At 34.6% G+C, this 23,418-nt stretch overlaps 1 protein-coding gene and 1 long non-coding RNA gene across 3 annotated transcripts in view; both read left to right on the forward strand.

Annotated features, from left to right (window-relative positions):
- Positions 1-14,496, forward strand: part of LOC126940792 (uncharacterized) — a 288,273-nt gene extending 273,777 nt beyond the window's left edge. The window contains exon 2 of the long non-coding RNA XR_007720919.1: positions 4,357-14,496. This is a non-coding gene — a long non-coding RNA (uncharacterized LOC126940792). The remainder of the gene's footprint in view (positions 1-4,356) is intronic.
- Positions 1-23,418, forward strand: part of GPC5 (glypican 5) — a 1,466,403-nt gene that overhangs the window by 1,211,381 nt on the left and 231,604 nt on the right. The gene's annotated exons all lie outside the window — the stretch shown is intronic.

Genomic DNA, 23,418 nt, shown 5'->3' on the forward strand with positions numbered 1-23,418 from the left:
CCATCTCAAAAAAAAAAAAAAAAAAAGCCAGAAGAAATGCATATTGCTGCTCATTTTTTATGTCTCCCACAGGCATTATATTGTTCTTAAAACATGAGATTTCAGTGTCTGTGTTTAATATATCATCATTTGAAAAAGAAAATAAAATGCTTTATATGAATGTATTAATATGATATAGCCTAGTATTATTAGATTTTATTAAAATGCAGACAAAATAGGAATGTAGCTAAATTTTAGAGGCTAAATTTGTGGAAGAGAAATATAGAAATCTGTGGATCCAAGTGGACACATGGACTCACTGAAAATGTCTTCTATGACATTTTTCATAACTTAAGCTTTATTAGGAAATATTTTTAATACTTTATTTCTACTTTTTATTACTACTATTTTACTCAAGCATATGTCATAGATCAGTTCCATACATATCTCATTCTTATGGTGGCAGAAATTTTAGTATTTATGTATATACCCCTACAGCACAATGCCTTGAAAATAATTGTTGGCTTACATTTATATTACTTTATTACAATTACTTAAATTATTAATTAATGAAAGTATATACATATGTGTGTATATATGTATACACTATATATACACACTATATATACACATACTATATATATATGCACACACACACATATATTTACGAGTACACTATAAAGAATAATTCCTGGTCCCTCTGTGGCATTTAAAAGTGTAATTCATCAACTAAATAATTAGTTGCCTTAATATGAGTTTATTCCAACTAGCTGTCTAATTTGTTGAACTGTGCTGACTTAGAGCTCTGTTGATTGAAGTTACAGGGTGGTTATGAACACAAACTTGCCATTTGGATTGTTTACTAATTGCTCCAAATCTGCATGATCACTAAAGGGCTAGTAAGGCAGTTTTTTTATTTAGCAGCTTATTTCTTTTACACCAGTGTAACCTCTTGCTTTTGAAGACTGCAAAGCACTAGGTTCTTGCAGAGTCTCTGAGAACAGTATAGGCTAAAAATGAAAGACGGTGTGGGATTCTTGAAGGCAGACTATCCTTTGAAACTGGGACTTCTAGCAACTGATTCCAAGAGGGAAATTAGGTCAGTAACCTAATTATTTATGACGAAAGAAGTTCTCAAAAGAATAGCTGTGTTGGACCGTACCTAAACTTGATAACTCACTAAAAAGACACACAAGACTCAGAAGTCCTTATAGTCACAGTTTTGATTTTTTTTTTCAACAAGAAAGATACAAGGCAGTAACAGTAAAGAGAAAAGCCACACGGGTGTAGTCTGAAGGACATAGGTGCAAGTTTCCAAGTCCTCTCTCAGCAGTTTCACAGGACAAAATTGGTTCCTCCAGTAAGTTGGGATAGCATGTGCAAAGTGTTGCCTGCCAAGGAAGCCCATCTGAGCCTATGTACATAGTGTCTACATAACTGATTTCAGTCACTGAAGCTATAGACTCCCAGAAGAAAAGCAATTGTTGACCGTAAATCCCAGTTTGTTTAAACTATCTTGATGTAATGATATAGTATGGATAAAGGTCTCAATTCCAAGACCTCAATTTCTAAGACTTGGCCAAAGGCCAGTCATGAAATTAGGTCCTTGGGAATGTGCAGGATTGAGTACGTGAAGTCTGCTCAGCTAACTTCTTCCTGAACAACAGCTTTTATATATATATATATATATTCTAAAGCCTAAGAAAATCTGTCTTCCCAGCAGCCAACCTAGTCTTCTCAAATCCCAGAACCACTCTCCTTACATGGAGCCTTCTAAAGAGGTTCTGAGCATTTTGTTTTTCTTTGCTTTCATAAAAAATTTACTAAACCCAGACTGTATGATTTAGTAATTAAAAATTCTGATAAGAACATTTGGATTATCTTATAGCTGAGGTTTCAGTGATAGAAACAAATGTTTTAAGGGATTGCACCTAGGAGGCACAACACAACTTGCCTAAGACAGCTCCAGGAATATTATGGGCTGGATATATCTCTTTCATGGTTATATTATCTAGGATAAAACTAGACTATTTTAACAAGGAGACCCAATGCCAATGGACTTGCAAAAGAAGAGTATATGTCTCTCTTGTGTTACATTTGAAGTGAGTGGTTAAATCTGTGGGTGAATTTGCCTTACGAAGTGATTTCAGAATGAAGTTTCCTTCCTTTGTTTTGTGCTGTCATTCAATAAATTGCCATCTTCTCCGTAGCCAAAACTACATCATCATGAGTTCCGGACAGCAGGAAGGGAGAGAGTGCAGGAGGTATATCACTGTCTTAGGGACCAGGTCTGGAAGTTGTAAGCATCACTTTCAACTCCCTCCACTGAGGAAACATAATCACATGAATATACTTAACATTAATAGAGGACGGGATATGTAGTTTACCCATGTGCTCAAAAAGAATGTATCGTGAGTCAACCTTCAGTCTCTACCTCCTGTAAGATACATATTATTTGACCACAAATTAATAAATTGCATATTAACTAAGATCATAAAGCACTATTAACCCATTAGTTTTCAATGTAAATCAGTAAAACAACAGGGATTACTCTACAGGAATTTACTTCAAGGTAAACTTTTTGAGAATATTTCTTTTGGATAAAAGATAAAAGAATCTCTACATTTCTTTGAAATGTTTTTAGGGATTTACATGTGAGAAGTATTTATTCAGAAATCAGTATCTAAATGTAGAAGTGGTTTAACATATTTTTAAAAATTCAATAAATGTTAAAAATATAAGACTACACAAATTAAATAAATAAAAGATATACATAATAAGCAGTCTTTGTGAATTAACAAACCAAATGGCTTTTAAAAACAGAACTCTCACACCTTGCCCCCGTCTGGACACCTAGAACTTTCTAAATTCTATTTTTTTTCCTTCAAATTAACCCTCTTAAAAATGGCAGATTGAACAAAGCATACTGAAACTATGCAATTGCTAGATTAATTTCAGACCCCGTTTTTACTTCTTGTACTATTCTTTTTCAAAATGAGTGAAGAATTGTCTGGAAATAACCTGTTTGATTTTTTTTTCAGGAAAATCACTTTTTAATGAGCATTTATATAATGTGTTAAAAGTCCAGCACTACGAAGGAATTTTATTTCAGTTTTGTTTATGAGGTGCTTGCAACATAGATGATATCTATTACTAATTGCTTTTATTTTATACATATTTTTCAACATTTCACCTATAGATTTTTCTGGACAATACAAATGGCTATGTTTTCGCATCAATATACAAGCTTTTCTTTTGATCTTGAAAGTATAGCAAGGAGTGCATTTTGTGGAATCTTTCTGACTTTTCATTAAGGAATTTGAGGCCAATTTAGGCATAAAGTATTCTGTAGCTTTCAGCAGTCACTGAATGTCAACCAGATCCCAGGGTCCCATTACATCTCCCAGACGAATTGCTGAATTATTGAACACACATGAACACTATGCAATCTTGATTAGAGAATTGTTAATCAACCCATCATGGTATGGAGGTCAAAAACCAATTAGAAATCTGTGATTGGAATGTATGATGAAGAAACAATTAATTGCCTAGTTTAAAAAAAAAGGAAAGGCAATCATAGTGAATTATTTGCTCTTTCCTGTACTCCACAAATTCTTGTAATCATTAATTCTCCAATATTACTAGATTTATAAATTTTTAAATATGGTTTGTGATAAAAAGTATATTCATCTGCAAGCAAATACTTTGTCACTACAGCTTACTTAAAATACCACTGTTCCAGCCCTTGTCCTGGATTTTATTGTTTTCTTCCCCTAAAATAAATTATGTAAGATGTTTTAGGAAGGCTTTGAAGTTCAATCAGTTTTGGCAAAAGAGTAGTACTTTGCAAATAGTTAAATTAGAATTCTGCCTGTAATTTATCCCTTTGAAACATTTCTGCATCAGAGAGATCTGAAAAATAAATGAGCAGCCGTATTCACTAGTTTTACAAAATACATGGTTAGGACACCAAGGGAAAAAAAAGTTTGCCTGGATTTTTTTAAAAGGATTATGATAGGATTGGAAAAAATATATAATAGTAGGTTATTAATCAGTAATGTGAAAGAGCTAGAAACTCAAGTAAATGCTATCTGATGTGAAGGCAAAAACGAGGGAACTGCAACTTTTAATTCAAGAAGGAAAAAGTTTTAAAAATAAAATTTTTCAAAGCTATTTTAAGAAGGTATTAAACCTTTCAGTTACTTGGTCTTGGAGCCTCACTTGGACCAACCATTACTCTTTTCTTTTTCCTTTCTATTCTTTTTTATTATTATACTTTAAGTTCTAGGGTACATGTGCATAATGTGCAGGTTTTTAACACATGTATACATGTGCCATGTTGGTGTGCTGCACCCACTAACTCGTCATTTACATTAGGTATTTCTCCTAATGCTAATCCTCCCCTCTCCCCCCACCCCATGACAGGCCCTGCTGTGTGATGTTCCTCTCCCTGTGTCCAAGTGTTCTCACTGTTCAATTCCTACCTATGAGTGAGAACATGCGATATTTGGTTTTCTGTCCTTGCAATAGTTTGCCCAGAATGACGATTTCCAGCTTCATCCATGTCCCTACAAAGGACATGAACTCATCCTTTTTTATGGCTGCATAATATTCCATTGTGTATATGTGTCACATTTTCTTAATCCAGTCTATCATTGATGGACATTTGGGTTGGTTCCAAGTCTTTGCTATTGTGAATAGTGTCACAGTAAACATACTCTTTTCTTATATCTTTATAAACTTATAGAATGAGGCTGAGGTTTTCTGCTGCAAAGTGCTCATGTCTACAATGTCCTTTCCACATTTTTTAGAGTATGACAGTGCTTATTAACTATTAGGATCTGGCATCCACATCCTACATATTTAATACTGCCTCTGTTTGTTTATTTGAAGGGTGATATTAAAAGGGGGTTATCTTACTTTGCTTTTCTTCCCTTTGTTTTATTTTGGGGGAGATTTGTTTTCACTTTCCTCAAGAATGGTATGACTGCTATCTTGACCATGAAGAAATCCTAAGTCCAATAGTCCAGTACAATGTAAATATCACTTGCAAATATTTTATAAGCAATTACTCCACATGTGTTTTGCCCTATGCAAAGTTTTGACTTTGAGAGGTTGTTTAAAGTGAAACTAATTTTCATTTTTAAAATATTGCTGTTACATTTTTATAATTTTGGTCAAATCTTAAGGGAAAATATATTTTGAATAATTATAATCATTGACAAATATTTGTACTTTGTATGTAGATATGATGTTGTGAAACTTCCAAAGTTTTAATGGTAATATCTGGCTATGTGGAAAATGTATCTGGATAGTAATAGTTTGAGCGAGATCACAAATATAGTAAGATTTGGTAAAAAGAGAAATTGGGGGATTTTTTTTTCATCTTTTGAAAATAAATTAATATGAGAAGAAATGTAAAGCTCTCTTTCCCGTTTTACCCTACTCTTCCCCAAGACCAACTCAATTACTTTTAATGATTGTGCCTGGAGAAGAGCAACATATTCAGGCTCATTATCTACTAGTGGCAACTTCAATTCGTTTACGATGGCTTGTGTTAGAGAAATAATAATTTGTATTTAGGAAGAAGACTTTTGTTTAACATCTTGCCTATATTCTAGTTTCCCTAAGAGAATGGTAAAGGACAGAAAAATATTTTTAAATATCAGGCATAAAAATAAGAACAGACTTTTTTTCTCCTTCTCCGTGTAATAGAATAGACTGAAAATAAGGCGGGAGATTTTCAATTCCAGTCCACTATGGTAGAGCCTCAAATTGTCTATGAGATTGTGTATAGTTATTTAAATTAATTAAATTATTTATCCATTTTAATTGACAAAATTATATATATTGTGTACATTATGTTTTCCAATGTGTAAACATTGTGGAATGGGTAAATTGGGCTGATTTAACATATGCATTTCATCACATAATTACTATTTTTTGTGATGACAACACTTAAGAGGTACTCTTTTAGCAATTATCAAGACTGCAGTTGACCCTTGAACAACATGGGTTTGAATTCTGCAGACACTTATACCCAGATTTTCTCCCACCTCTGCCTCTCCTGAGACATCAAGACCAACACCTCCTCTTCCTCTTCCTCTTCAGCCTAATCAGCAAGGAGATAATTAGGATGAAGCCCTTTATGACTATCCACTTGCATTTAATGAATAGTAAATGTATTTCTTTTTCCTCATGATTTTCTAAATAACATTTTCTTTTCTCTAGCTTACTTTATTGTAAGAATACTGTAGATACTGTATATAATACATATAACATACAAAATATGTATTCATCGACCATTTATGTTATTGGTAAGGCTTCTGGTCAACAGTAGGCTATTAGTAAGGCTATTGAGTTTGGAGAGAGTCACAAATTATAGTTGGATTTTCAGCTGCATGGATGGCTAGCACCTCCAACTCTTACATTCTTCGAGGGTCAACTGTACATTGCTATTAACTGTTAATTGTGCACAGTCCTTTCCAAGAGCTGGGAAGGTTTACTTATCTAAAAGCACGTAACGATGTATTTGACCACTGAGCTCGGAATATGCTACTTCTTCCTCCACCCATTGCTCTTGTCTAGGAGTACTGTATTGTCTATAAAACAGTATCCTGTAATGGTAGGCAATCCTAAGACACAGTTCTAGCCTTATTAGTTTAAAATCTTAAATTGTCCCCCTTTGTATACAGAGAATTTTTTAACTTAAATGCATATAAGGGGAAAACTTGTAATATAAATGCATTATTTTGGCCCAGATATAATAGGGAGTGGAAGAACTGTCCAATATAAAGAAAGAATGCTCCAATTAATATTCAAATTCATCTTAAAGTAGAAAAGCATTCACCTATCCCTGTGTGTATACATGTTTGCATGTGCTGAATCTGAGCTGAGTTTCTCCCCCATGACTCCACCTGTGAAGATGGTGTGTAGAGTTATCCAATCACTCATTTGTTTCTTATGCATGATTGTCATGATCTTCATATCTTAGCTCTGTGCACACTGCCTAGACTATTTTTTTCCATTCTTTTCTGTGCTCCAACCATAATGTACAGGGGGCAACTGTGCTATTCTAAATATATAATCTAACTTATGCCTCTGTGAATTTGCTTCTGAATTCTCTTTGTTGTGAATATCCTTTCTCACCTTGTCTGTTTTTCCTGTCTTGAAAAACTGTTATTGTTTTATTTAATTGGAAAAATCTCCCATATGCTGTTTTCCCCAATTCTTCCACCACAACCCTCAAAATGTTAGCTATTTACTCCTCTTTGCAGGTGATTCTGTGCAAAAATCTGTGTTATCATACTACGTTCTAGCTAAACTTTTTTATTTGAATATTGGTATCTTCCATCAACTTGAGTACAAAGGAATGTGCCAAATCTCTGAAACCCTAGGAACAATAAAAATGCTTAGCATATAGTAGGTATTTAATAAGTGTATCAGGATGAGGGAATAAAGGAAAAAAAGAGTGAGTGAGTGAGTGAGAGGGGGTTGGTTGGGGAATACATAGGTGATGACACTTACTACCTTAGATAAGTTATTACCTCCTTTCTTTTCAGTTTTTTGAAGGAAAAATAATACCTGTCTGGCAGGGTTTTTCTAAGATTTGAAAGAAAATAAAAGGAAAATAATGGAAATGGCCAGATAGTTTACTTCACTAGATAAAACTTTATCTAACCTTCATTTACTATTCAATGTGTAAGCAAAAAAATAGAGTGCTTTGTGATGAGGCCAGTTAATGTAATGGACCTGAACCAGTGCCAATAATGAGTTTTATGCTCCTGCTGTGTTGACCAGCTTTCATGCATGAAAACCTTATGAGGCACAAGCAGCTAATCTTAAAATGCATTTTACCGATGCTTTTAAGTAAGAAAAACATAAGATTCATACTAGTTATATACCAAGATCCAAGTGGTATTAAAACTGAAGTTCAGGCCGGCATGTTGGTTCACGCCTGTAATCCCAGCACTTTGGGAGGCCGAGGTGGGCGAATCACAAGGTCAGGAGTTTGAGATCAGCCTGGCTAATATAGTGAAATCCCATCTCAACTAAAAATACAAAAATTAGCCAGGCATGGTGGCATGTGCTTGTAATCCCAGTTCCTCCGGAGGCTGAGGCAGGAGAATAGCTTGAACTCGGGAGGTGGAGGTTGTGGTGAGCTGAGATCATGCCACTGCACTCCAACCTGGGCAACAGAGTGAGACTGAATCTCAAAAAAAAAAAAAAAAAAAAAAAAAAAAAATTGAAGTTCAATGTACACAGTTTTAACATTTCCTTAAAGTTGAATTTTGTGTTCAAAGATTTTTTTTTTTAAAAGAGAGATTTCTACTGAACTTTGAACTGACTATAATAAATACCAGGTAAAGTAAACACTTTCTGGGTTCATCATTATTATGGATATTTGATTATCTAGAGAACAACTATTTTGTGAATGGAAATAAATAGAAATATTTTATCCTAGTAGAGTTAATCTAGAGAGTTCATTCATTGCTTCAGAACAATTTCACAAACTTAATTTATCATATATCTCACAATTATCCTAATGACATATTGATAATGGTTTAAAATGTTCTAATTTCATCTAGGAGGAGCATCAAAGAAATGCACTCCAGTCAGCTTTTAAAACATCTTGATGACACTTCCAAGGTACCATATAGTACCTCAACTTCTTTAGTCTCGCGAAAGGAAAGCGTTGCACTGAGGCAGCTTATGCACACTTCACTTTCACAAATCTAGAAACAGCATTCAGCATTTCTGAAAGGAAAAATTCAGATTAATCTTCGTTGCACTGAGGCAGCTTATGCAAACTTCACTTTCACAAATCTAGAAACAGCATTCAGCATTTCTGAAAGGAAAAATTCAGATTAATCTTCGTTGCACTGAGGCAGCTTATGCAAACTTCACTTTCACAAATCTAGAAACAGCATTCAGCATTTCTGAAAGGAAAAATTCAGATTAATCTTCGTTGCACTGAGGCAGCTTATGCAAACTTCACTTTCACAAATCTAGAAACAGCATTCAACATTTCTGAAAGGAAAAATTCAGATTAATCTTCGTTGCACTGAGGCAGCTTATGCAAACTTCACTTTCACAAATCTAGAAACAGCATTCAGCATTTCTGAAAGGAAAAATTCAGATTAATCTCTTTATTAGTCTGTTTTCATACTGCTATAAAGAACCGCCGGAGAATAGGTAATTTAGAAAGGAAAGATGTTTCATTGACTCATAGTTCAGCATGGCTGGGGAAGTCTCAGGAAACTTACAATCATAGTGGAAGGTGAAGGGGAAGCAGGCACTTTCCTCACAGGGTGGCAGAAAGCAGAATTGCCAAGTGAAGGAGGAATAGCACCTTATAAAACCATCAGATATCATGGGAACTCACTCACTATCACCTCCATGATTCAGTTGCCTCCACCTAGTCTCTCCCTTGACACATGGGGAAAAATATGGGGATTACAATTCAAGATGATATCTGAGTGGGGACAAAAAAGGTAACCATATCAATCTCAATACATTTTTTTTTGCTTAATCTAGGTAGATTTCTCTGCTAAGTTGTCATCTACAATAAGTCCTATGTAGTATATTATAATCATGAAAGTTCCTGGGCAGTTCAGATATATAAGAGGTATGAGGATATCTAAAATAATTTTATGACCATAATAAAATCACATTTGACTTCTGAAGCAATAACTGCGGTGTGGCAAATAGGTTTAATACTTATAAACCAGGTATATTTAAAATATAACCAATGTATAGAATGTGACTAATATAATCAATTGCAGCAGACTTATCTCAGTAAGAGGTACAAAGAAAAAGAGGACTTTCACTTCCATGGACATAGGCTGTAATCCCAACACTGGATGACTCTTTGAGAATAAGGCATCTTCCATACTTTTTCTCTCTCACTTTGTCTGAAAATGACTGCTGAGATTCCACTTGACAACCAATATCTTTACCATCACCATCTCAGAAAATGAATCCTTAAGCCTAAAAGATAATCCATATTTAAATTCCAGTAACCTAATGTATTGAAAGTATTTTCTTTGATGAAAATTCACCTTCAAAAATCTATAGTTTAGTTGTCAAATGTCTATAAAATGGAATGTTGATAGTCCTCAAGATTTTTTTTTCATATTTATCAGTCCACTTGCCTTTCCCTTTGCATATGACTGTTTAAGGCTCAGGACTATGTCCTAGTTATAGGATGTATTCCAAACACTTATCTAATGAATTTTGAAGTGAACATTTTAATTGTTATTAAAATACTAAAAATATTCCCTCTTTTAAGAAGATTTCTCTTTCTCTCAGGCAATTGAACTAAGGAAGTTTTTCTAGTACAGAAAGACATGGTTTTGGTGAATATTTTACAGCAGTGTATAAAACAGGATGTTCCTACTATTTTTACTGCCATATGATTCCAAATATTTTAGAGCTTAAGTTTTACAAAAGTTTCAAAGAATCAACCATGAAAATTGCATGGTAGGCTTATTTGCATTGCGTACCAGGGAGAATATTTTTAGCTCAGAGCTATTTTAGACATGACTGGTAAAAATGAACTCTCTTACTACCCCAAGAGTATGCATACATTTCTACAATAAATAATGAAGAATGAAAAAGTATGAAAAATATTACTGCATTTGGAATTAGGTCTTTTCTCCAAGTTCTTTGAAGGAAGGTTAATGTGTAAAAGGGCATACCTATTCATGGCAATCTGAATGCTGATAAATAATACATAATGCTAGTGATTGTCACCTAATTTCAATATTTATTGAAAACTGCCATTTCAGAGCAATCAAAGCACATCATGAATTGTGCTGTTATCTACATTTGTGTAAACTTTCCATAAATATTGAGTTTCAGTCATTATCATTAGTATAATTTATTATTAACTTATTGGAGACTTGAATCCATATGGAAAATGATTCAAATCTTAACACTATCTTCTTTTGTATCTATTATATTCTTTAGACATATGATACAAATAAAGGAATAAGTTATTCAATGAGGCCAGTTAAGCGTATTTTATGGAGAGGGCTATTTCTGAGAAAAACTATAAAGTCACGAAACTTGTTTTTGATACCATCACATTTCCACAGTTAGTGTTATTTCTTGGCAACTTTTGCATCAAAGACAAACATACACAACTTCCTTTGGAAATTCAGGACCCTTATGTTGTTCTCATAGTGCTCATATTGCGCTATAGAGATCCTGGTAGACAAAATGTGCATTCATTCTCCAAACAGAATTCACCTTTCTAATAACTGAAAAAACAGTGTTGCCTGTTCTGTGCCAGACATGATAGGAAGAGGGTTATATTTAAAAATGATAATCACTTAAATAAGATATTTGTAAAATTCTTTGTCCTATAGTATTTCGTAGTCTAGTGCAAAAGATGGACATGTAATTAATGCATACTATAACAAAAACAACATAACAAGTAACGTTTATTTTTCAGGAACCCTTTTAAACACTTTACATGTATTAATACTTATAACACTCCTAGTAGGCACTGTCAATATCCCCGTTTTGTAAATGAAGAAACTACGATGCAAAGCAATTAAGTGCAAATGGGTTATTGCCAAGGAAGAGGACATCTAACTTTACCTAAATGATTCAGACATTGATTAAGGAAGGCTTTATAGAAGCAGTAAGCCAGAATTAAATTTCCAAAATGATTGTATTTGAAATTATAAGGAAAAAATAATCAAACAGGAACTGTGTTCACAACATATGAAGTATGGAAAAAATAGCAAGATATCATCTCTACATTTTATATATATATAGAAGCAGGGTATGGTGTGGTACATGCCTATAGAACCAGCTACTCAGAAGGGTGAGGCAGGAGGATCACTTGAACACAGGAGGTCAAGGCTGCAGTGAGATAGGATGGTGCCACTGCACTCCCACCTAGGTGAAAGAGTGAAATCCTGTCTCTAAAAAAATTCTTTTAAAATAAAAAATAAATAATAAATGAAAACAAAAACCAAAACCAAAAAGTGAAAAAGTCCCACAGATGTGAGAATATATGTCAGATTTGGAAAGTACCAAGGCAGTATTCAGTATGCCTAGAATTTATGACTGAATAGGAAAGGGAAGAATGAAGCCAGAAAATTATCAGCTTATGAAGGGTTCTGCGTGCTTTTCTAAGAAGCTTGATTTTATGCAGGAATTTTTAAGATGTTTAACAAAAGAATGAATCTCCATCCTATCAACTCTCACCAAATATAATTTATTGTCCCTTTTTTTACTATGGCTCTCCTTGTCTAATACCATTAAAAATAATTGAATGTAAATGATTATATCTTAATGAAGTTGAAATATCTTTGAAAAATAATACTTTGGTATATTTGAAGATCGCAAAGCCTTTAAGTTTCTAAGACAGATGTTTCTAGGCTTATGATGTGGTTATTTCCCAACAAATCAATTGGAAATCAAAAATATCCTAAGTTGAAAATGCATTTAATACCCTGAAAAACCCATTGTAAAAATGAAACGTAGTAAGTTGAAACATTTTAAGTCCAGATGCTCCTCCACTGAGGATGGAATTATGTCCTGATAAATCTACCATAAAAGTCAAAAAATCCTAATTCAAACCAGAGTAAGCTGGAGATCATCTGTATTGACATTTCAGGTCACCTGGCAGAGTTGTGAGTTGCTTTTGGGCAGAGAAGCCATCCTCTTACTACAGTGAATAATTCAAATGGTTGGTTACAAGAAAGTTAGGAGAGTAGCAGATTGAGGGCCTCTGGATTCAATATCCATGTCTGTCACTCACTTGTTGCAAGTAATTTAGCTTCTCTTAGCTTCTCTAGTCAACCATTTTCTCAACAATGAAATGGGTAGGAGGAGAGATACTGAGAAGCAAGGTTATTTCAAATTCCTTTTCAAATTCTTACATCTTCATTCTATGATACTAATCTTGACCTATTCAAAAAGCAAGTTCTAATTGCAGATCTAGATTTCTCTAGAAATATCTTTTCCAAAATAGTGTTAACTCTCCAGAAGGGCAACATATTGATGTGAGCAGTTAAAACTTTTGTATAACCTCCAAACATTTAACAGGAGATATGTTGTTAAATATAGAAAGCAAAATGGCAAAACAGTAATGCTTTTCTCCTTAAAAGGGTCATATAATTAAATCTGTAAGAATAGTCTTATGCATATGATTACCTCCATTTCACATTTAAGGAAGCAGAGCCACATAATTGAAATGACTTTTCAAACATCACATATTTCAGCAGTGGTGGAGCCAGATGCTAAGTCTCTGTTTTCTGATTTGAAGTCCACTGCTTCCTTTATCATAACAGTTGTTCTTATGTTGACAATTAAGGCTTAGCGTTATAGACAAATTCAGAAGCAAGAGTAATATTGTTTTTCAAATAGTGCTAGAAAGATAATAGACATAAAATCAAATGTGTTAATCACTTGAACCACAAAAAGAGAAGCTTGCATTTCCAGCAGTGTGTGAAGTATAAGGTGGAAAATGCAAACCTGTCAGTGTGCCCCCATTTCTATAGAACATGTGGTTTAGCAGGATCACTGGGAGGGAACACACACAGTGACCACAGAAGGAGCTTGCCCTTGGAATATTCCTGTTTATTTGAATTTACAACAAAAGCTGATCTTTCATTGGCATTAAGAAGTTATATAGCCTTCCTGAACCTGCTTTTAAAATAAATACATCTAGAGTAAAATTACCAAATTGTGTTCTTTAGATGTTAAAAAATATTGCAAAGCCAGTAAAATAGACTTCTTATGTCTTAAATATGCCAATTAATATTGAGTTTAAGTCTCCAAGACGGGGTATAAAGGCTATGAGCAATGCAACATTTCCCAAACTGTTTTGACCAATAAAACTTCGCCTACCAACAACATCTACACCCAAAAAGCATGTAAAGCAAATGAAAAGGCTGATAAAAATAAGGATTTATATTTTTCCCCAGTGAAATAGAATAATCTAGAGGGATAGTGAGATAAAATTTAAGTTTTCTAAAGAAGACTTAATATGTTGATACCTCTAGGGCATTTTAATATAAAAATTTATGTTTGTGCTTCCACTATAGAAATACATAGAGAGTTTTCAATATTTTAGTCTTTTGCCAATGTATAGTAATCAGAAGTGGCATCTTGAAATCAAATATGCTTATTTAATAAGACTATAGCATACCTTGGAGGTATGTAATAAAGTGTAGAAAAGTCTGGATGTGTAGAGAAGTTATGGAGGACATAACTGGTAAATGTGAAACAGATTGTACAGCGATTTATGAACACTACAAAATATTTCTGGTATCCAAATACTGAATAAAATTAGCAAGGAAGTATTATATAACATTGTTCTTCCTATTTTACTACAATATATTTTAGGAACCGTGTTGTTACACTACCACAATCTGGATACATCCAATTGCTGATAATATGGGACATATTTATACAAAGGATTACAATATTTTATTGCCCAAATGTCCAACTTTAATGATGGGCATTTTTATGAGAAACACGATGTAAAAGGAAAAAGGTATAACATAGGATGATCTCTTGTGAAACTTCGTGTATGAAATAATACAGCTTCAAAATGCGTAAAGCAAGAACTGCATTAACTGTAGAAATGACAAACAGGAAAAGATAGACCCAAAATGATGCTAAAGATTTTCTTAAACCCTCTCTAAGGCCATGAAAGATAAAATGCACAAAATATTCATAAAGATAAGGAAAAAATAAAATTGAATATAATACATACATATAAACATATACACTGATATGTTGCATTATATTAAAAAGAGACCATTACTTCAAATGTCGTGGGATATTTAAATAAATCAGACAATAAATCTGAAAATAGAAAAAGAACACGTGTAATGCAGTTGGGCTTAGAAAATGATACCCAATGCATGGTGATTTGGCTTGCTGAGTACTTTGCCCTGAAGGACTTCGGAACATTTCTGGAGCAGCCTCAGAACCAAGTTACTCCTTCCTCAAAGATTCTATCAGAGGTCATCTGCTGTAACTTCTTCTACCTGATCCCCTCACATCAAGTATTGCCACCTAGAAATCATGCTCCGCATAGAAGTCAGTGGTATCAACATAAACAGCAATCAACAATCCAGCAATCAGTTCCTTTAGCTCTTCTTTTCAGTCTAAATCTCCTTTTATTCATCAAAACACCCACATTTTACTATAGATTTCTGCTCTACTGGCTATCAGTTTAATCTTTCTCCCTTCTGCTATTTTCCAGGGTTTTTATTCCTCACATTTGCTTACTTCTTTTTTCACCAAGAAGCTCCTAGTTCCATTTGTAACTAAATTTCTTACCTGAGTCTCTTAACTGCCACTCTATTTCCCACCTTGTGTAACTCTCACAAAAGATTCACTTCACTTGTTATGTATTTACGATTTTTTTCTCTTTCTAGGTATCAGACATATGTTATTCACTATTGCATTAATATTAATGATAATGCAAAATTTTTACTCTATTATTTCAGGGAATTTTTATAAATTGCAATGACTGGTAGTAACATAACAATGAATATAATTACTACACTTTTCAAGGGTTTACAAAATGTATACTCATACTGTAGGTGTTACGTACTTACAGTGTTTTAAATTGAAAAGACACCACCCTCATTTTTGGCAAGAGCTGAAAGATAGCTAAAAGGAAGTAACACCTAATGCTTCAGTTATGTGCAGCTCTTAAGTACTCTTCTCATCGTAATTGCCATTGTGAAATTAATAAAAACTTGTCATGCAAATGGTGCACCAGTGAAACTAAGAACAGTAGCTAGACTGCATCCTTTTGTTCCGCTGTTGATTTTTACTAAGTAACCTGTAAAAAAATAAGGGAAATTTTCTTGAATATCTGAAGTACATACTTATTTGCACAGATGATTCTGTAAGATTTTATTGACATGTCTTTGAGGCCAAACCTAGTATTCTTCTGCTACAATTGGTTGTCATAAATAATCTGATCACTGACAATCTGATGTATTATTACAAGGAAAAGTAGAAAAAAATAGTATTTAGGTTAATTTGACTTCTGCTCCCCAAATGCTTAACTTTAGTCACTCTTTATCATCTGAGATACTACAGAAGATTACAAAGTAAATAGCTAACTCCTCCTAATACTAGTGATGGGTAAAACATAAGTAGATACACCAGTGATTAAATAGAGTAAGGTACACCATGGGTAAGGAGATATACCAGTGATTAAAGGACACTTTAATTCTTTCCTCACTTTTATTCTAAAGATTTTCATAAGAAATGTTTGCTGATTTCAACTTACATATTAATAGAGATGTTGCTGTCAAGATGAGTAACTCCAAATTAGGTTGTAAGAAAATGTTTAAAAAATGTAAAAAAAAAAAAAAAAAAAAAAAAAAAAGCACTGTGACTAAATGAAGTTTAATATTCATGCTTTAATGATTAGATTGACCACTAACATGACATAACCAGAGTGTCATGTGAAATAAAGATGGATGATATTAGGCAATGTGTACATCCTTATAAAGTATTAATCTTTTATCACATTAATACGAGTCTTACTATCTATTAATGGTATTAAGACATTGAAGTAAAAAACTGAAGATTTATTAAAGTTAACTTTCTATATCGACTCATGTGTTTAGTAACCAAAAATAAATTTAGTCACATTTATATTAAAAAGTAGTTTGCTAAATCACAACTGTCACTTTATAATAGCAAATGCAAAAGTAACTGCAGAATAATGATCATTAATTCTCTTAAGTAAATTACTCACTTTGTGTTTAAAATAATAAAGAAAATACTTAAGGGGCTTCTTTTCAAACAATTGTATTTTAACATATCAATAAACACATCGTTTATGCATGCAGATAATTTTCTGAGAACTAAGAGTCAAGATTAGTTCTAACAAATTAATAATCACTACTAATGTGTTTATTTAGAAAATGGCATATTTAATTTTTATGTCATATTGCATTTCTTCATAGCCTGGATAACTTCATTTTTATTATGAATGGCTTCATATTGCATACACTAAAATGTGTTTATTATTTAAAATAGAACAGCAAGTTTTAAAGTAACATTTGTTGTATACGCAATTTTATGAAGTAACTCGCCAACTATTTTTAGGTTAACACACTCTGCAAATATAGCATATACTTCTTTAAAATCAACTAATTTAATCAAATTCATTTAAATTCAAGTAACATGCATTTTCCAAACACTGAAGAGTACAAAGATGATAAGATTCTTCTCTTCAGTAATTTCAGTTTGATAGTACAGATTAAACATACTTACAAAATTCTAAAATGAAAGATAAAATAATTGCTATTAATGATAAAAGATGATTGTAGGACATCCAGATGAGATGTAGGAGAGATTCTAGACAAATAGCTGATTGATCTATCATTTGAAATATGACCAGTTGGTAATCAGAAAAGTATGTTTAAAACAAAGAAAAACAAAAAGAAGTTTTTTATTTCTAGGAAAAGCAAAAGTTGAAGTGAAAAGGAAATAATGTACTAACTGAAACAAACAATATTTGCTAGTTAAGATTATGCTAAAACTGATTTATTGAATCATTTGAATATTGTTTAACCATATCACTAATTTACAATCAGAGGACAGTATATAATGCTAAAATAAATAAGTCAAGATGTCACAACAATCAATTTTCTTTAGAAAGATGGTAATAAAGACCAGAACAATAGCTATCAGAGTTAGTATTATTATCCTTGGGAGCATAATGGTTTCGAGGATGAACAATGATCACTTTTTATTATTTATCTTTCATATCACTTGATTTTTTAATTTTTAAAATGCACGTATAATTTTATTAAAATTTTACATAACAAAGAGAAGAATGGAAGAAACAAGTGGAAGAAAGAAAATGATTACAGAACTAGAAACTCAAGAAGAAACTTTCAGAAAAATATCTAATACAAAGATAAGAATAAAAAAAAATAAAGAGGCAAAAAACAAAATATTTAGAGGATCAATCCAGGTTTTTCATCATTTGATAAGGGGAGTTCCACAGTTATCAAATAAGTAATGCAGCTGGCCTAAAAAGAAGCATTGTAGGTAATACACATCAAAGTTCTCCAGGAAGGAGACCTTCAGGAATCCCACCAGGTTTTTTGTTTCTTGTTCTACATTTTGTAATATAAAGTCACTGGTGATGCTCATACACAAGTAATTCCAAAAGTGACTTAAAGATTAAAATATTAAAACAATTAAATCAAAACAGTTTCAAAAGATAAAACTAGAAATACTACCAAAAGCTACTATTTCAAGTATTTGACAAAGCAAAGAAGCTGAAAATAATGGCTAAATGAATTACCAGTGTCAGTAGTTGGGAAGATTTTTAGAATGTGGGAAACTTAACCATGAGTGTAGACAGAGTGTGGGAAGTCAGGGAAGGGAGAATGTAAATTTACAATATATTGGTGTAAATGTTACACTTTATTGAAAGAATGGGACTCGTTGTAGAGGAAATTACAGGATAGCTTTCTCTTCCCATATCACTATCTTTAAACAGATCTGTGGACTTATTTTATACCAATTCTAGATGAAATCTCAGGTAGATAGTATAGCTGTCTTTGTTGTGCTCAGGCTTGAATTTATAGTGTCATTTTGAAAGACTAAATATTCCAATCCAGTCTTGGAAATCAAAACACAATGTAAAATTCTCATCACCATTTTGTCTTTGTTAAGTCTGGGAAACCTATAGTGGGAAGCTGGGGTGAGGTCAACATCTCTTTCTCTTGCCTCTTCTTAAGTCACACTCACTGGCTACTGCTTGGGTCCAGGGAGTGAAGTTGTAAGAATGAGAAAAGATAATGTTCTATGTAAGCAGAGTTGTCATCAGACAATGTTATCCTCTGGCTGAGGCAACTGTCCAAAAGCAACTCTGCCATTGGCCACATGGATTCCTGGAAAACCCACCCCTGATGATACCCACCACAGCCTCCACTCCCACCCTTAGCCCCCATATCTGGCAAGATGCTTATGAATTGGCCTCAAGCTTTAGCTACCAGAGGTCATCCCTCTGTTACAGTTATCTCCAGCCATCTCCTTGGGTAAAATTCCTTTTAGTAAAGATAAATTCAACCATATTTCTTCTGTGAGGCCAACATCTAACCCACAGAAAGTATAACTGAACTTCTGCCCAGACTTCTGGAGATACTGAAGCATTTCACTCCTAAGGAAATATTTCTTGGCCAGGCACGGTGGCTCACACCTGTAATCTCAGCACACTGGGAGGACAAAGTTGGGGGGGATCACCTGAGGTCAAGAGTTCAAGAGCAGCCTGGCCAACATGGTGGAACCCCTGTCTCTACTAAAATTCCAAAATTAGCTGGGTGTGGTGGTGGTCGCTTGTAATCCCAGCTACACGGGGGCTGAGGCATGGGAATCGCTTGAACCTAGGATGTCGAGGTTGCAGTGAGTTGAGATTGCGCCATTACACTCCAGCCTGGGCAACAGAGCAAGACCCTGTCTCTAAATAAATAAATATTTCTGCACTCTCCAGCGTAAGCCAGTCTCTAGCCTTTAAGCTTTGAAAGCATGAATCAGGTCCAAGTCCCTACGTATTACCCAACAACAACAACAATAGTAGAACATACACCGAGCTCTCTGTGTATCTTCCTGAAAGCTCCCCTTGACTGATGCTTTCAGTACCTTCTCATTCCCCCTCCATGTCCATTCTCTATCTGGTTCCAACCCTTCCTGTTTGCCCCTGGGATGGTTTGCCACAGCTTCCAGCTCTCTGGTTCTGGTTCTGTCTAGTACCAACAGGAAAAGAAAATGTGAAGGAAATAGTAGCTGAGGCATTGGTTGTTCTGACCTTGGCCCTGCTAGGCTCTGGGTTGGCAGTGGCACTGTTCCTGTCCTGAAGACCCAGCTCCTCCTAGAGGCCTGCCCTCAGCTATGTCACCACAGGTCTAGGTTCTGAAACCTCCATTTCTGTTTCCCTCTTTAGGTTCAGGGATGGTTATAGTTGCTCTGTTGCTCACACCAGATGCTGGATGCTCCATTTTTGTTTTCCCTCAACCTTCCTACAACTTTATAAATAGTTCCTCTATTAAAATGTTGTTATTAAAACTCTGAGTGTGTTCTCTCTTCCCTACTAGGACCTTGAATGTTGTGGCTGGATTAACATGAGATGAGGCACCCTACTCTCTATGCTGCTCTCTAACATTTTGTACTATTCCATTGATTGATTTTTTTTTTTTTTTGAGACAGGTTCTCACTGTGTCACTCAGGCTGGAGTGCAGAGGTGCAATCTCAGCTGCACTGTAGTCTTGAACTCCTGGGGTCAAGCAATCCTCCTTCCTCAGTCTTCTGAGAGCTGGGATTACTGGCATGAGCCACCATGCCTGGCCCTTACTAATCCATGTTGATATGCCAACGACTCTCTTTAAAAAATCCTCATCAGTGTCTTACCAAATTTAATGATAAATTATACTCTTATCTAACCTGAAAGTAGATGATGGGCCAATGCTGGAAGAACCAGTTTTATAACTCTGAAAACACTTGGCAGAAGCGAGTTAGCACCTCAGTGAGAATGTGGCAAAAAAAAGAAAATAATGAGGTCTGAGGGAAGAATAAGGGAATGAAATGTTCAGGCAGGAAAATGAGGAGATAACAGAAAAGTAAAAAGTTATATGGTCCCAGCTACTAGGGAGGCTGCAGTGGTAGGATGGCTTGAGCCTGGGAGGCGGGGGTTGCAGTGAGCTGAGATTGTGCCAATGCACTCCAGCCTGGCTGACAGAGTGAGACTCTGTCTCAAAAAGAAAGAAAGAAAAAGAAAAGTTACTTGAACAGCAACAGAAAAAATGCTTAGGTAAAGAGCAAAACTGCAGAAAGACTCAATGTTGTCAGTAAAACAGTGAAGTGGTTGCAGGGCTCATTTGCTCCACGTGAGAAGGGATTGTAATGAAGACTTGGGAGAGTTAAATATTTTTGGAACATATGCTGCAAAGAACTATGTAGGAAGTCAACTAGAGGTGAAGGAAGAAATTGCTCAACAGCTGTGAGGGCTGTAGAAGTCTCTTGCCCTACAATATCACCACTTCCAAACACCTGCACATGCTTCGCAGCCTTCTCTCATACACTGCGTTTTAAAATCAAAAGTAACTTTTAGATAACAAGGAATTCTTACATTTTTTAAGTGAGAGAAAAAAGCTAGTTTATTATTAACAATTCTTGAATCAAAGTTTCCTTTGTCTGCAAGTTATGTTAGCGGATTGTTATGGCAAATCTTGAAGTTGTTTTTCTTTAGTAAGGTTCAAGCTGTATTTCCAGATGTCAGATAAAACTGTTGCTGAAATGAACATTGTCAGAAATGTTGTATAACTAAACATCTAAAAATAGTTTCCAAATTAAAAGAAAAACAGTGAAATAGTTGCTTCTGAGCACTGTGAATTTTTCAGGAATGCAATAAGTCTTAGTCATTTCCCTTGGAAAGTCTATTGATAGTGTGTTTGTTTGTTTGTTTGTTTATTTTGAGACAGAGTTTTGCTCTTATTGCCCAGGCTGAAGTGCAGTGGCATGATCTTGGCTCACTGCAACCTCTGCCTCCCGGGTTCAAGCGATTCTCCTGTCTCAGCCTCCCAAGTAGCTGGAATTACAGGTGCCTGCCACCATGATCGGCTAATTTTTTGTATTTTTAGTAGACACAGGGTTTCCCCATGTTGGCCAGGCTGGTAATTTTTTTTTAGATGGAGTCTTGCTCTGTTGCCCAGGGTGGAGTGCAGTGGTGCAATCTTGCCTCACTGCAACCTCCGTGTCCCGTGTTCAAGCAATCCTCCTGCCTCAGCCCCGCTAGTAGCTGAGATTACAGGTACATGCCACCATGCCCCGCTAATTTTTGTATTTTTAGTAGAGACGGTGTTTTGCCATGTTGGCCAGGCTGGTCTCAAACTCCTGATCTCAGATGATCCACCCGCCTCAGCCTCCCAAAATGCTGGTATTACAGGCGTGAGCCACTGCGCCCAGCCTGTTCAGATTTGAATCTAGGCAAACCCTTTAATGGGAACTTTTCCAAATGTTTACTTCTGCCATGTCCATTCACACATTTTTCAGTATGATGCACATATAAAACCGTGAATATTCTGAGATTTTACCCTTCTTGCAAATTATCCAACCACAGATTTATGAATGATGGCAGAAGATGAGAAAGTTCTCTTACAACAGTAACAGGAGCCAGAATACCAGCACATTTTGCATTGCTTCTCCAAGCCCCACTTTACACAAGTCAGTATGAAGATGGTCAGACGGCACATGCTGGCACAATGAATTTGATTACAGGAAAGAATCTCTGAGCTTAGGGAACCCACAGCTTTTATAACAGGAGGTACACCTGCTTCTTCTCTGCAGGGAGACACTGTCACACTCTCTAAGGCTCTAAGCCAACTTGGTCTTTGTTCTGGAGAAATACACTCCGCTTTTCAGGGCTTACTATACAAATATCCTTGATGAGGTAGTCCAAAGGGCAGTCAGTGTCCCTACTTGTAAGATATGCAGAATTGCAAGGAACACATGAATAATTGTCTTACAATAGTATGTACTTATATTTAACATAAATTTAGATTCACAATCCCCAGAATTTAAATCCCTGGATTTCTATCTAATCCAGAGCTTGCTTTTTATTATTGCTGTATTATATCCAGAAAAAAATTAACCTTCTGATGGAAGCTTCTATTTCTGAGAATCTGTGTCAGCGTGATTTTGACAATATAATGTTGTACACTGAATTTACATTAATTTGGGTATATAATCTCTGGTACTATTTTGAATACAAGTTTACTAATACAAGGTATTTAAAATGTTCAATGATAGGAATTCACATATTAAATTAGTTTCTTTGATTTTCATAACTCAGATTGTATAGTTAAATGTCCAGAAAAAGCATGCATAACATCGTAAAATTTACATCAGTTGGGATATATGACTATTTTGGTCATTTAAAAAATGTTGCAGAGGACCACCAGGAAATTGTTATTGACTATATAACATCTGAGTTGAAAACTGATTAATGATGAAGTACTTTTAGGAAATAGCTATAATAATAAGTTGTACACTTTAATGCATAGTGTGAACTCAAAAGAAGAAAGATGATACAAGTCAAAGATAGAAACCTTGGGCTATCAATGTGGAGTTCAGTGGAAAAGAACAAGTAAATTTGTCCTGCTGCAATTTAATGCTGAGCCTTCTGTCAGCTTCCCCCTATTCAACTAACCAAGGCCTTACAGGACTTGGGAGGATATTCTTAGTGAACATAATTCAGATTGTATAGTAATACTTCTGATGAAGCTAAAAATAAAGAGAACAAATGCAGAACTATAATCTCCTGGGAGGAAAATATTATTAATTTCATTGAAAATATTAGGTTTGAAGGTGGATTCTCATTCCTCTGGAACCCAACATAACAATCAAGGAAGGACATGGATCTCATGTTCC

Source organism: Macaca thibetana, chromosome 17, assembly GCF_024542745.1.
Source record: "Macaca thibetana thibetana isolate TM-01 chromosome 17, ASM2454274v1, whole genome shotgun sequence".
In the NCBI taxonomy this organism is placed as follows: Eukaryota; Metazoa; Chordata; class Mammalia; order Primates; family Cercopithecidae; genus Macaca; species Macaca thibetana.